We start from the raw sequence: 13,004 nt of genomic DNA on the forward strand, positions 1-13,004 counted from the left end.
AATCAGCTGTGTAGTGCTAAGGCAAAAAACAAAATGTGCACCCCTTTTGGGTCCCCAGGTCAAAGTTTGGGAAATGTTGCTTTAGGGGTTTCAGCGAGACGTCATCCCACTGATGACTTTGTTCAATAGTCAGAACATTGTAGGAACATTAAAACATGACATTTACCTCGGGACCATAAGAGGGCGTTCAGAACAAATACCGGTTTGGTCACAGTGTAACGTTATTTTAAGGTATACTGATTTTATTTATTTTAAGATTTTACTGAGTTACAGTTCCTATACGGAAGTCAGTCAATTGAAATAAATAAATTAGGCCATAATCTATGGATTTCACATGACTGGGAATAGACCCTTTAAAAAAAGGTACGGGTGTGGATCAGAAATCCAGTCAGTATCTGATGATCACCATTTGCCTCATACAGCGCAACACATCTCATTGGCATAGAGTTGATCATGCTGTTGATTGTGGAATGTTGTCCCACTCCTCTCCAATGGCCGTGCGAAGTTGCTGGATATTGGCGGGAACTGGAACACCCTGTTGTACATGTCGATCCAGATTCACCCGAAACACACTCAATGGGTGACATGTCTGGTGAGTATGCAGACCATGGAAGAATTGGGACATTTTCAGCTCCCAGAAATTGTGTACAGATCCTTGCGACATGGGGCTGTGTATTATCATGCTAAAACTTGAGGTGATGGCAGCTGATGAGCGGCACGACAATGGGCATCAGGATCTCTTCATGGTGAGTCTGTACATTCAAATTGCAATCGACAAAATGCAATTGTGTTCTTTGTCCATAGCTTATGCTTGCCTATACCATAACCCCAACACCCTGTTCACAACGTTGACATCAGAAAACCCACTCGCCCACACCACACCATAAACGTAGTCTGCAGATGTGAGGTTGGTTGAATTCACATCAAAATTCTCTAAAACAACGTTGGAGGCTGCTTATGGTAGAGAAATTAACATTCAATTATTTGGCAACAGCTCTGGTGGACATTCCTGCAGTCAGCATGCCAATTGCACCCTCCCTCAAAACTTGAGCCATCTGTGGTATTTTGTTGTGTGACAAAACTGTACATTTTAGAGTGGCATTTTATTGTCCCCAGCACAAGATGCACATGTATAATTATCATGCTCTTTAATCAGCTTCTTGATATGCCACACCTGTCAGGTGGATGGATTATCTTGGCAAATGAGAATTGCACATTAACAGGGATGTAACCAAATTTGTGGACCAAATTTGAGAAAATCTACTTTTTGTGGGTATGGAACATTTCCGGGATCTTTCATTTCCTCTCATGAAACATGGGACCAATATTTTACAATAATTTACATGTTGCTTCATTGTATTTTGATGTCCATTAGGGATCATTACGAAAAGGTTCCTATTTGTGTCGGACATTGTCCATGAGACATTCAATGTCCAAAAGGAGACATTTCATTATAGTCAAGGGGATGTCACATGATGGTAGTTTTTAGGCCGTTCTCAAGACTTCCCTTTACTAGTATTCAGGACCTCACGAGATGGTCCCAAGGGAACGTTCTTTGGGGAACCTTTGTCTAGTTCCCTGTAAGTTACTAGGATGTTACCGAGTACCATATGTCATGACGTGGCCCTCTTTGGGTACAGCGAGCACCATCCCCCTCTCTCTGCACCATCCCCCTCTCTCTCTGACCACCTCTCATACTTTCCCCTGCACCCAGGCTCTGTTAGGCAGGTCATAAATTCCTAGAGGAGTTCTCTCCTCATGGCTAGAGGAGCGAGGGTGTGAGGTTCACAGGAGAACAAAGGAACCTCTTCCACATCACAGAACATGAGAATTGAACAATGTCCATGTTTTGGAGAAGTTGTACACGGTCAGGGAAGAACCCAGCAATGAACTGGTCCATTTTGTACAATTTTGTGAAACTCATGAGAGACAATAGAGCCACTCTCTTTATACAGGAGTCTCAGTTGTGAGGCTTGCATCTAATTGTTGTATAAAATGAATGAGTAAAGATGAAACTATTTAACTTCTGATTTTAACTTCTTATGGCTGGGGTGCAGTTTTGAGTAGCTTGGATGAATCAGGTGCCCAGAGTAAACTGCCTACTACTCAGGCCCAGAAGCTAAGGTATGCATATTATTAGTATATTTGGAAGGAAAACACTCTGAAGATTCTAAAACTGTTTGAATGATGTCTATGAGTATAACAGAACTCATATGGCAGGCAAAACCTGAGAAAAAATCCAACCAGGAAGTGGGATATCTGAGGTTTTTAAGTCTTTGCCTATCCAATATACAGTGTAAAGTTTGGTCCGATTTCACTTCCTAAGGCTTCCACTAGATGTCAACAGTCTTTAGAAGCTTGTTTCAGACTTCTACTGTGAATGGGTAGAGAATAAGAGCTCTTTGAGTCAGGTGTCTGGCAGAATGTCAAGAGCTCAGTCAGGCGCGTCCCCGTGAGAGTTAGCTGCATTCCTTTTCCTTTCTAAAGACAAAGGAATTGTCCGGTTGGAATATTATTGAAGATGTATGTTAAAAACATCCTAAAGATTGATTCTATACATCGTTTGATATGTTTCTATGAACTGTAATATAACTCTTTTGACTTTTTGTCTGGACTAAGTGCCTGCGCCTCTTGAATTTGGATTTGTGACCTAAACACGCAAACAAAAAGGAGGTATTTGGACATAAATGATGAACTTCATCGAACAAAACAAACATTTATTGTGGAACTGGGATTCCTGGGGGTGCATTCTGACGAAGATCATCAAAGGTAAGTAAATATTTATAATGCTATTTCTGGCTTCTGTTGACTCCACAACATGGCGGGAATCTGTATGGCTTGAGCACTGTACTCAGATTACTGCATGATGTTCTTTTTCCGTAAAGCTTTGTTGAAATCTGACACAGCGGTTGCATTGACCTCTCTGGGTTATGTGGGACGCTACCCACCTGGCCAAAAGTCAGGGAAAATGCAGAGCGTCAAATTCAAATAAATTACTATAAAAATCAAACTTTCATTAAATCACACACGCAAGATAACAAATTAAAGCTACACTTGTTGTGAATCCAGCCAACATTTAAGATTTAAAAAAGGCTTTTCGGCGAAAGCAAACAATGCTATTATCTGAGGATAGCACCGCCGTAAAAAAAAGAAACCATATTTCAACCCTGCAGGCGTGACAGAAAACGCAGAAATAAAAATATAATTCATGCCTTACATTTGACGAGCTTCTTTTGTTGGCACTCCAATATGTCCCATAAACATCACAAAGGGTCCTTTTGTTTGATTAATTCCGTCGATATATATCCAAAATTTCCATTTATTTGGCACGTTTGATCCAGAAAAACACCAGTTCCAACTTGCGCAACGTGACTACAAAATATTTCAAAAGTTACCTGTAAACCTTGATGTTACGGATACAGTTATCCTGTGTGTGTGTGTATCCTGTGTGTGTGTTTCTTTTCTCTCCTTCTCCCCTCACAGGTGAAAATCATCACTCCCCAATCAGTCAACAATCAATCATCAATCAGAAGACACACCTCCTCCTATTTCCTACCCTATCACAGTTCCTTCCCCATGGTTTAAAAACCCCATCATTTGTTTGCTCTAGAGCTCAATCTCTCTGTAAATGCCATGTCTGTAGGTCTCTGTGTTTCACTCTCGCTTTGTGTCTTAACCTCTCTTTTGTTTGAGCACCTCCATAGCACTTTGTCATCACCTGTGAGTATTGTTTTTGGTTATGGTGTTTGTTTGTTGCTGGTGGGAAAAGGGGGAAACCAAGACAAGTCGCCCATGGGCATACACTACCCGTAGGTGAACTTTGTTAAATACACTAGTTAGAACTGGGTGGACCACCCACTGTATTTTTGGTTGGTTAGTTAGCTGTTGTTAAAGTAGGCTAGTCTAGCTTAGTTTTTTTTTTGTATATTTATTGTTTCTTTCCTTGGGTCCAGCTCAGCCCATTTTCCTGCTTCCCCCCCCATTACCGTGTGTTTATAAATAAACCTGGAGTTTGACGGTAGATTTATGTTGTCGTGGTTATTTCGTTCACACTTTTACTTTGTCACAATAATAATTTGCATGAGTTATGTTACGGGTCTCATTACCATCCCCACTGTCGGGCCAAAAGGGATTCGTAACACTTGACAAAACATTTCAAACTACTTTTGTAATACAACTTTAGGTATTGTTTTACGTAAATAATCAATAAAATTGAAGACTGGATGATCTGTGTTCAATACAGGAAGAAAACAAACTGTAGTTAGCTTTCTGGTCACATGCCTCTATCTAACAGTACACATCAAGTGACCCTCGTTCAAGATGGCCGTACTTTTTCATTACACAAAGGAATAACCTCAACCAATTTCTAAAGACTGTTGACATCCATTGGAAGCGGTAGGAACTGCAAGAAGGTCCCTTGGAAATCTGGATTCCCAATGAAATCCCATTGAAAAGAGTGAATAAAAAAAAATCTTTAAAAAAAAATCTGAATGGTTTGTCCTCAGGGTTTCGCCTGCTAAATAAGTTCTGTTATACTCAGACAATTGATGTATGGAGGATTCATATTGAAGACTGGGTTTGTGCAGATAACCAACAATTTACAACGTTTGGAATGAGACAAATGTGAGGTAAAGAATAATTCATTAATTAGAACACTAATTGATCAGATATTAAAATATGTGAAAGTTATATTAGGAAAATTATCACTTTGAAATCAAAGTATTTTCCTTGGTGCCCCGACTTCCTAGTTAATTACATTTACCTGATTAGTTAATCACGTAATAATTACAGAGAATTGATTTGATAAACTAACAGTCCTCAGTTTAATGATGCCAACGACACGATACATATCAGGACCATGTCAGGTACTTTTTAGGATGTTCTCAGTACTTAATTTGAGTAATCTTCAGTATGTTGCATGATGGTCCCAATGGAACTTTCTCTGGGGGACCTTTGTCTATTTCTTGCTAAGTTACTAGGACGTCACTGAGGATCATATCAGGACTTTCTTAGGACGTTCTCAGGACTTACATTTTAATAGTCATTGGGACATTGCGTGATGGTCCCAAGGGAACATCCCTGCAAAAAAAAATCATATCTAAGGACATTCCTGAAAGGTCACAAAATGGTGTTCTAAAGTAGTCAGGACATTGTCCCGTGGAGATTTTTTCTAGTTCCCGTTTTGTTCCAGGAACACCCTGAGAACATTTTTAGGACGTTCTTGGGAAGTTGTGGGAAATCTTGGGAAGTTGTGTCATTGACATGATGGTCCCAGATGGCCAAAACCATTATAAGTAAAATAATTAAATGGTATGGGGGTGTTAAGGTAAGTTGTACGCTGTTCAGCTAAAAGTGTACACATTTTTGATCAGTAACAATATGATTACATTTGACATGATTACTTAGTACTGACTTTTCATTATGACCCCACCTGGGATTTGAATGAACTATCTCTGAATTTGGGGTGTACTGATCTTTCTGCTGTGCCACAAAGTCTAGAGAATTTCAGAAGTCCCCCCTCTGCACATTCATTACTTATAATACATCTCTAATCAGCATAAGAGTGCCATCTGCTCTGCCATTTTAGTTATCAGTTAATCTGAATATTCTATTATTATTGATTTAATTGACTTATTTCAGCTATTTCAGTTTGGGTCTTCAGTATAGTTGTCTAATGTTGGTGGTTTATATTATTAGGTTTTAATCGTACTCCTAAATCACTATTATAGTATAATATTTTTTCTTGAGTGTATTTTTAACAGCGCTGAGATTTACTTTGAAGTGCGACGTGTAGAAATACATGTGATATCAGTCATTGACAGACACGGTGGTATGGCAGGAATATCGGAAAGCTATGAATGGTTGTGAGTTCAAATCCCATGTGAGGACATGTTTCTAATAATTACTGTATAAATGAACATGCACAATGTAATCATATACAGTATGTCAAATACCTAAGTTGAAAACATGGTAAAAGCACTGGTGGGTGTCCTCAACATTGTCAAAAGACAAAGAGCTGTGAATGGATCAGTGGTTCATAAATCAGGGACTTGATTTGATTGGCAACAGTAGTAAGGGGTGATGTGTAATGAAACTAGGGTATGCCCTGGCTATAATTTATTTTGGGGGGGGTGAGAACGTTTCTTTGCTACCATGAAGTGAAGTCCCCGGGAAAAAACGGGAACTAGACAAAAGATCCAGAGGACCATGACACAATGTCCCAAGAATTTCCTAAAAATACAGTGGCGAACCGTGACTATTGAACATAGTCCTTCAGAGGGAATAATAAGAGAAAAATAACAGACAACATAGCATCACTTAATGCGCTGAAATCCGAAGGGGATGGTCAGCAGAGATAGGTGGGATGGGATGAGGGAAACCGAGGGTTGGAATCTAGAACTGGAGATAAGTTAGAGTGAAGTTGCTGAGTGAGGGGTAAAATTACAATTAAAAAAAATAAACAACTACAAACCCCCCCCCCCCAAAAGGAAGGTTGTTACATCCAATGCCTGGACTGGTTGCTGTGGGTCGATCTGGATAGACGCATCTGCTAGATGACTAAAATGTAATGTAAATGTTGAGAAGCTTCACTGCAAGTGGATTGTACGTTTAAAAGTCAATAACAAAATGGAAAATTGCAGTCATCCACCTTGAAGTTGATAACAATTGCTGCTGCTGTAGCTGTTGTCGCCATTGTCACACTATTAAAACACACGCTAGCTACTAGCGTGGGAAGCCTACTGCTTGCTATTGCCACTGATTCTTTGCTCTTGCGCACTCAATAGTGACGTACCTAGATAAGTCACTTTTTTTCTTTATGGTTCCACCCATTACAGGTCAAAATGTGGTTGGTTCATTCCACTCTCAAACCACAATTCTGTTCTCATACCGTTGAGTGGCAGGGAAAGGGGATTGTGTCTAAACTGTGTCTTCCGCATTTAACCCAACCCCTCTGAATCTACGTCATAAAAATGATTGAAAAGATGAATTACAAATTAAAACGACATCTAAAAAGTAATCAGGGAAGCCTCCGGAATAAACTGGGAACTACACCAAACCTCCAGGGGACCACTTTAGGTGACCATTTTGTGACGTTCCAGGGACGTCCTAACGACAAATGTTTATTTGCAAGGAACCAATCCAAACATCTGCCAGTACAATATAATTTTTCACCCCAAATCTGAATACTGTATAAAACCAGAATGGTTCTAAAACAGAGCCTTGGGGAACACCATATTTAATCAGTGAATTATAAAGAATTATAAAGAATTATAAAGACCTAATATTACATCAAACATTTGCAGTGACAAAACTATGCCGAAATGCCACATTTTTGAATAGTCAATTGTAGCAACAAAACACAATTCAATATTAGAAAAATAAACAATCATGTTACGTTTTAGGGTGAAGTGAAGGCCTAGTACCTTTTTACAAACCTGCCTGGTTTTATTGATCCTAAAGCTATACATAATAGGATTGAAAAGTGTTGGACATATTGGAAAATAAACAAATAAAACTGTGAAGTATAGGTGGACTATGTGCAGTATCATGTCTGCCTTGTAGAATCAAAAATAAACAGTCAAAGGAGAATTTCAGCAAAGAGGCTATATGTATATGGTGTACAAGTGTTAAAAGCTTTTGGTTTCGTCTTTTTTGAAGACTGTAAACATATTTCTAGAATTCTTACATGTTAGGAAATATAGCACAAGCCAAAGAAAATACAGTTATAACAAGACCACATGTTATATTTTCGTGTAATATTGGACCAGGAAAGCTTGACCACCGAGTGGTTGTCACAATACACTCTGTCTATAACATTGTCACAAAACTGCAGTCACAAACTCAGGGAGATAGGGATGACATCCATTAAAAAATAATACAACCAGGACAGCAGAATTAAGCCACTAATTATTTTAGGTTTCATAATATTGTTATACAGTAGAGCGGTGGTTCCCCAACATTTTCACTCAGGCCCCCTTCATCATTGGGGAACATGTCTTATGCATGTTCATGTAATACCTGGTGACTCAAACATTACAACAAACTCAATGGGCTAAAATAAACGAATTCAAAAATGTTAGCTGACATGAGCTAGTTGATCTGGATATTTAAATACCTCTCTAAGGTCTGAAATGTCTGAAATGACAAGAGGAAAACAACTACCCAATTTCAAAATTGCACCTTGTGCAATCTACTATTACAACTTTGAAGAGCAAGTTGAACAGCTGTCTGTGTTTCTTAAAATATTACTGAATACATTCAAAGGCAAAATAACACAATAATTACATGTAAAGTACGCTAAACACAAAATGTAGACAGTTCATTTCAGTTGTCGATGTGTTCAGAGAGTCCCTGGTTAAAGCCCAGGTTGGGGGAAGGTGAGGGACGGAAGCAACACTGTTACACATGGCCAGAGTAACATTCCTAAATAAAAATAGTAGATTGGTATGATAGTTTGATTTGATTAGTACAGCACATCATAAGAATACACATCCTTAATGATATGTTATTGAACAGGCTGTGTTAGTGGCCTATGATCCTGTTTTAAAAAATGTATGTGTGGGGACCCTCTAGCCTTGCACTCTACACTGTAGAAGAGGTACAGTCCATTCAGAAAGTATTCAGACCCCTTGACTTATTAGTCTTATTCTAAAATGTAATTAATTGTTGTCCCCCCCGTCAATCTACACACAATACCCCGTAATGACAAAGCAAAAACAGCTTTTTAAAAACGTTATCAAATGTATAATTGTTTTTTAACGTAAATATTATATTTACATAAGTATTCAGACCGTTTACAGAGTACTTACAGAGTCCCCTTTGGCAGCGATTACAGCCTTGAGTCTTCTTGGGTATGACGCTACAAGCTTGGCACACCGGTATTTGGGGAGTTTCTCCCATTCTCTGCAGATCCTCTCAAGCTGTGTCAGGTCTGGATGGGGAGCATCGCTAAACAGCTATTTTCAGGTCTCTCCGGAGATGTTGGATCGGATTCAAGTCATGGCTCTGGCTGGGCCACTCAAGGACATTCAGAGACTTGTCCCAAAGCCATTCCTGTGTGCATAGGGTCATTGTCCTGTTGGAAGTTGAACCTCCACCCCAGTCTGAGGTCCTAAGCCCCCTGAGAAGGTTTTCATCAAGGATCTCTCTATACTTTGCTCCATTCATCTTTCCCTCGATCCTGACTAGTCTCCCAGTCCCTGCTGCTCAAAAACATCCACACAGCATGATGCTACCAGCACCGTGTTTCGCCGTAGGGATGGTGCCAGGTTTCCTCCAGACGTGACACCTGGCATTCAGGCCAAAGAGTTCAATCTTGGTTTCATCATACCAGAGAGTCTTGATTCTCATTGTCTTAGAGTTCTTTTGGTGCCTTTTGGTGAACTCCAAGTGGGCTTTCATGTGCCTTTTACTGAGAGGTGGCTTCCGTCTGGCCATTCTACCATAAAGGCCTGATTAGTGGAGTGCTGCAGAGATGGTTGTCCTTCTGAAAGGTTCTTCCATCTCCACGGAAGAACTCTGGAGCTCTGTCAGAGTGACCATTGGGATCTTGGTCACCTCCGTGACCAAGGCCCTTCTACCTTTATTGCTCAGTTTGGCCGTGCGACCAGCTCTAGGAAGAGTAGTATTGGTTCCAAAATTCTTTCATTTAAGAATGATGGAGGCCACTGTGTTCTTGGGGACCTTCAAAGCTGCAGAATTTGTTTGGTACCCTTCCCCATATCTGTGCCTCGACACAATCCTGTCTCTGAGCTCCATGGACAATTCCTTCCACCTCATGGCTTTATTTTTGCTCTGACATGCATTGTCAGCTGTGGGACCTTGTACAGTATAGACAGGTGTGTGCCTTTCCAAATAACGTCCAATCAAATGAATATACCACAGTTGGACTCCAATCAAGTTATAGAAACATCTCAAGGATGATCAATGGAAACAGGATGTACCTGAGCTAAATTTCGAGTCTCATAGCAAAAAGTCTGAATACTTCTGTAAATAAGGTATTCCTATGAAAACCTGTTTTTGCTTTTTATTATATGGTATTGTATGTAGATTGAGGATTTTATTTATTCAATCCATTTTTTAATAAGGCTGTAACGTAACAAAATGTAGAAAAAGGAAAGGGGTCTGAATACTTTCTGAATGCACTGTTTGTGGCAACACCAATGGGCTGGGCAGACAAAGCTATCAGATCTATCATTAAAGTTTTCGGAGGAGTTTGTGTGCTATGTATTGTGTGCCAAGTTTCAATAAATTGTCACGCCTGCTCCCCATCCCTTGAGCTTGAGGGCGCCAGGCAGCCAATCATACCCGCATCAGCGCTTCATTGGACTCACCTGTACTCCTTCACGTTTTGATTAACTTCCATATATCTGTCTGTTCCTCTGTTTCATCCCCGTGTCGGCATTAATGTCCAGATGCTGTCCTGTCCTGTTTCACATCTGTTTATTAATTAAATGTTCACTCCCTGTACTTCCATCTCGTCTCCAAGCGTCTGGCCTTACAGATGGCTGACACCAAAATTTGTAGCACCAGGCAGTTTTTGTTTTTTGTTTTTGTAGGTGACGTCGGGTCAGAGTGCCGCTGCCAATGTAGCCGGGGGTGCCTCAGCTGGCCCGTCGGGCTTCCCCCGTTATCCTCACCCAGCTCGTCAGGCTCCCATGCCTCAGCCAGCCTGTCAGAATCCCACGCCTAAGCGGGATCGTCAGGCTTTCACACCTCAGCCGGCTCTGTCCTTACAATAAATAAATGGTTCAGTGAAACCAATCCAAAGCCTTTGACAGAAACGGTTTCCCCGAACATATGACCTAACAAGAGAAAAGAGAGAATAACTCTGGACCCTAATTCATATATTAATATATTAATATATATTAAAACCTAGGCCCAGAGCTATTCCTGCTGAAGTAAAAGTGGGGACCCTTATTGTCACTCTAGGCGATCCTAGGCCTACAGTATACTTTCAGGGTCTACACTCCCAGAGGCAATGACAGATGGTGGGCATCCCAAATGGCACTCTATTCCCTATATAGTGCACCACCTTTGACCAAGTGGACTCTGGTCAATATAGGGAATAGGGTACCATTTGGTGTGCATTCGAAGCCAAGCTGTGCATCTCCTTGAGCCCCACAGGTCTCTACAGGTTAATAGATGCATTAATTGGGTCCCAGGGAGCGAGGTGATAGAGTGGACTAATGACCTCATACCTAATGACTCAATAAACATGTTTATTATGCTCTTGTTATTGTGTTATTAGCTTCTGCATTCCCCATGGTAAGGTATGCATGGAGTAAAAAAAATACTGGTGTTTCGGACATAATCTTAAGTGACAGAACTCCCAAACTTTTTACAGCTTTTTTACATGATGGATGGAGTACACAACCACTGTGCCTTATACATACAACACATCATCATTACCCTTACTGTATTGTTTTATTCTGTGGGTCAAACATATCTCACAGTGGCACTTGAAAAACAAGATGGATGTGTGGTTGTCCCACCACCTTAAAGGGCCTATTTCCCATTAGGGATGGACGTAATGGTGGCAGGTGGGCAATAAGGTGGGCGTAACTTAGTCTATAACATCATAACACAATATACTTTGTCTATAACGTTCCGACTCAATTGCAAACGAATTGTTAAAGTCAGTGTTTTGATGCTTTTTGCAAAAGAGTACACTATATTACACACATTAAAATACACACCCTGTTGGTTGTCATGATGCTGTAATACTGCAGTGGATAGCATATACAGTAGCAAGGTACCTGTCAAAGGACAATTGCTGAATTCAATGGTTCCATGTGTAAATGCAAAAGATCTGTAGGTAACAGCACACAGTGGAAACTGTATGGTCATCTGAAACCAAATTAGTCATGAGAGCAGGAAACAAACCAGTGGTACCATACAAGTCATTTACAAACAAACTGCACAGAAACAGATACATGGATTCATGAAGGCTTCTCTCCATACATATTACCACAATAAGCACTGTGTTCGCAAAAACTATGGAGACGTATAAGACAGTTATTATAATGAAATACAAGTACTTTAGTTGTCCACTGTCACTATATCCAGCTAGTATAAATTATGCAAATTGTGTTGAGTTCTCCATTTTCCTAATAGTACCGATAAAAGTATATAAAAATAAATACCGGATTTAAGTCTAGATCACCTGATATCTTTCTCCAGACTGCCGTTGTGTGGACATAGGTCTACTGTATGTTCTGTGTCAGTGGGCTATTCCACACTAAAGTACTGTCACATCCCTGACCTTTTATACCTTTTAAAGGAAGAAAAAACCCAGTATACAGTAGTGTGTTTACTTGAACTCCAATGACACGAAGAATTCAATTGTCATGGAGTTCATCAGGAAGAATCTGTGGATAGATTCAGCATTTGTACAGAGACAAAGTCGCAATTCAATGGCTCAATAGCTCAGATGTATGAGGCAGGGTCTACGTCGCGGACACCGACATCTTGCTCCCGGACAAGCTGAACACCTTCTTCACCCGCTTTGAGGATAACACAGTGCCACCGATGTGGCTCGCTCCCAAGGACTGTGGGCTCTCATTCTCCATGGCCGACATGAGTAAGACATTTAAGCGTGTTAATTCTCTCAAGGCTGCCCGGCCCAGGCACACAGACCAGCTGACTGGAGTGTTTACGGACATATTCAATCTCTCCCTATCCCAGTCTACTGTCCCCACTTGCTTCAAGATGTCCACCATTGTTCCTGTACCAAAGGAAGGTGACTGAACTAAATGACTATAGCCCCGTAGCACCCAATTCTGTCATCATGAAGTGCTTTGAGAGGCTAGTTAATGATAATATCACCTCTTCCTTACCTGACACCCTATACACATTTCAATTTGCATACCTCCCCAATAGATCCAGAAATGATGCAATCGCCATCACACTGCACACTGCCATATCCCATCTGGACAAGAGGAATACCTATGTAAGAATGCTGTTCATTGACAATAGCTCAGCCTTCAACACCATAGTTGTTG

At 40.5% G+C, this 13,004-nt stretch overlaps 1 pseudogene; it reads right to left on the reverse strand.

Moving 5' to 3' along the window:
• Positions 1-1,739: 1,739 nt before the first annotated feature.
• LOC112266113 lies at positions 1,740-12,470 on the reverse strand (annotated as a pseudogene).
• Between the last annotated feature and the right edge of the window lie 534 nt (positions 12,471-13,004).

Source organism: Oncorhynchus tshawytscha, linkage group LG13 (genome assembly GCF_018296145.1).
Source record: "Oncorhynchus tshawytscha isolate Ot180627B linkage group LG13, Otsh_v2.0, whole genome shotgun sequence".
Lineage (NCBI taxonomy): Eukaryota > Metazoa > Chordata > Actinopteri > Salmoniformes > Salmonidae > Oncorhynchus > Oncorhynchus tshawytscha.